The sequence below is a fragment of the Bison bison genome, unplaced genomic scaffold, assembly GCF_000754665.1.
Source record: "Bison bison bison isolate TAMUID 2011002044 unplaced genomic scaffold, Bison_UMD1.0 scf7180017864239, whole genome shotgun sequence".
Taxonomy (NCBI): Eukaryota; Metazoa; Chordata; class Mammalia; order Artiodactyla; family Bovidae; genus Bison; species Bison bison.
The window spans coordinates 5,852,514-5,855,475 of NW_011494811.1; the positions used below are offsets into that span (position 1 = coordinate 5,852,514).

General features: G+C 39.3%; 1 protein-coding gene across 13 annotated transcripts in view; it reads right to left on the minus strand.

Moving 5' to 3' along the window:
• FUT8 (fucosyltransferase 8 (alpha (1,6) fucosyltransferase)) overlaps positions 1 to 2,962 on the minus strand; it is a 334,040-nt gene that overhangs the window by 98,712 nt on the left and 232,366 nt on the right. The gene's annotated exons all lie outside the window — the stretch shown is intronic.

Consider the following 2,962-nt stretch of genomic DNA (forward strand, 5'->3'; position numbering starts at 1 on the left):
TGGCATCACTGACTCGATGGACATGAGTCTGAGTGAACTCCGGGAGTTGGTGATGGACAGGGAGGCCTGGCGTGCTGCGATTCATGGGGTCGCAAAGAGTCAGACATGACTGAGCGACTGATCTGATCTGATCTGATGGGCTAAAGAAGGAAAGCCTTCTAAAATCTCCATCTATAAGTTATATGAAGTGCTTGTTTTTATTTTGAATATAGGTACCAAAAAGACCCTGATGCTGAGAAAGATGGAGGGCAGGAGAAGGGGACGACAAAGGATGAGATGGTTGGATGGCATCACCAACTCAATGGACATGGGTTTGGGTAAACTCCGGGAGTTGGTGATAGACAGGGAGGCCTGGCGTCCTGTGGTTCACAGGGTTGCAGAGTTGAACACAACTGAGTGACTGAATTGAACTGAACCAAAAGTCAAAGACTTTGTCCTTTATCCCCCTTTTTAGCTTTATTTCCTAGTATACTTTTCATTTTCTAAGCCCTGTTGAAGTCTTTCAGAATCTAAGTTGCTTAAATAGCCTTTTAACAGTAATAAAAGGCTTAAAAGTAATATGGAAACACCAATAGATTTGAATACCAAGAAAAGATGTAATGGGAAAAAATGCAATCACTCTAAAACATCTGTATAAATAGCTCAACTATTCTGATTAATTCTCTAATCCATTAAGTTAAACCAGGGATAAATCATGATGTATTTATTTATATTTGGCTGCACTGGGTCTTAGTTGCAGCATGTGTGACCTAGTTCCCTGACCAAGGATTGAACCCGGCCCGCCCCCTTCACTGCATTGGAGCATAGAGTCTTAGGCGCTGGACCACCAGGGAAGTCCCCAAATCATTCTTTTTTAAAAGGAATAAAAATCCAAGTCAGAGAAAGGATTCCTTATGATTTACTGTTCTTGTTTAGTCTCTCAGTCATGTCTAGCTCTTTTACGACCTCATGGACTGTAGCCTGCTGGACTCTTCTGTCCATGGGATTTCCTAGGCAAGAATACTGGAATGGGTTGCCATTTCCTTCTTCAGGGGATCTCCCCAACCAAGGGATGAAACTGGCATCTCCTACATTGCAGGCGGATTCTTTGCTGCTGAGCCACTGGTTAAGTCTTCCTTACAAATACATATCTTTAATTTTGTTGGAATGGGAGAGAGGATGCTTATTCACCTATATCCAAAGAAGCTGAAGACTGAGTGACTGGCAACTTTAAGCTCTAAAAAATAATATGTTAAAAATACAGTTCTTTAAAAATGGAAAAAAAATGATCATAAATACATTAAATAATTAAAGAAAAATATTTTTTTCTAAAATACATTTTTTCCTATTGAGATTTTCCCCATCTCCTTGAATATTTAAAAAAAAATCACATTTTCTTTTCCAATAGAAAAAAACAAAAGAAAAGCAAAAAAGCAAGGATTTTTTAAATAGGTAATATTTGAATACCTATTCAAAGTTAGGTCCATGTGAAATGATGTTTTGCTATAAGTGATTTACAAGTGAAATTCTCTAAAACAGAACCACTGAAAACAGCACACTGAAGATGGACTTCATGCTACTGGTGAGAGCACTTGGCCACTTAAAAACCAAGAGGAAAAAAGAAACTAGAGCAAGTGGTAGGTACTGGTTACAGTGAGGAGAGCTAAAGTATGGCCAAATCATAGTTTAAATATAACTTTCGTGGGGTGAAAACTTAATGAATATGTGGAAATGGAAGAAACTCAGAAACCATAGTTATTTCCATTTTAAATGAGGATGAGAGTTCTGCACCACCAGCTGTTTATAGTTCATTGAATGAGGTTCTAGTTGATAGGAGATAATTACCTCTTCCCTACAGGAGGCAAGTGTTGTTCATTCTACAGACACCTCTGATGAATGGCCATGGGGGCATGAGACAAGAGAGCATGCCAAGATCAGTTTTGTTTTTAATGATCTCTTGAAGCACTTGATTTTCTACTTTTTTCCTATTTAAGTGTAGGAAAATATGCATCTTAAAATATACAAAATAAAGTCACTGGCTATTATTTTGCTTTTATAAGATGCCTTAATTTTCAAAGGGAAACAGAGTGAGTGTACACAGAAAGCATACCATCACCAGAAATGGATGGGGATGATCATCCCAACTTCAAGCATTTGGAGTGTTACAGAATTCTATTTACTAATTCATTGTTTTCCCCTGATGACTGCATTCTAACTTTAAGTTTCTTTTCAGTTAATAATACCCCATTACCCCAGTCATTCCTGCTCCTTCAGCCTCTTGGAAAGGCTTATCTATTCGATCTTCCCAAACTCTCTCAAATTCCTTTCTGCCCTTCCAATGCAAACTGCCACACACCTCAATATTTCTCACCTGCAATATTGTCCTTATATCCTAACCAGTGGTTCCCAACCTTTCTGGCACCAGGGACTGGTTCAGTGGAAGAAAATTCAGGGACTGGTTCAGCGGAGGAGAGATGGTTTCAGAATGGTTCAAGCACGTTACATTTACTGTGCACTTTATTTCTAACCTAATGACAGGAGGTACTGGTTGGGGTTGCTGTTGTTTTAGTTGCTAAGTTGTGTGCAACTCTTTGTGACCCCATGGACTGCAGCCCACTACGCTCCTCCTCTGTCCATGGGATTTTCCAGGCAAGAATACTGGAGTAGGTTTTCATTTCCTCCTCCGGGGAACTTTCCGACCCAGGGATTGAACCTGTGTCTCCTGCATTGGCAGGCAAATTCTTTACTGCTGAGCCACCAGGGAAGCCCCTGGAGGTTGGGGACTCCTGTCCTAAACAGTCTCCTTCCAGTCTCTGCGAATGAATCCAGTTCAAGCAAAATTCTACCTTTCAGATTAGTATAACTAAAGCACCACTCTTATTATGATACTCTTATGTACACAAATTTTTCAAAAGTAGGCTGTGACTCTAAAACAGAAAAGGTTTATGGTATATTAAGCAAAAAAAAAAAAAAAAAAAAAAAA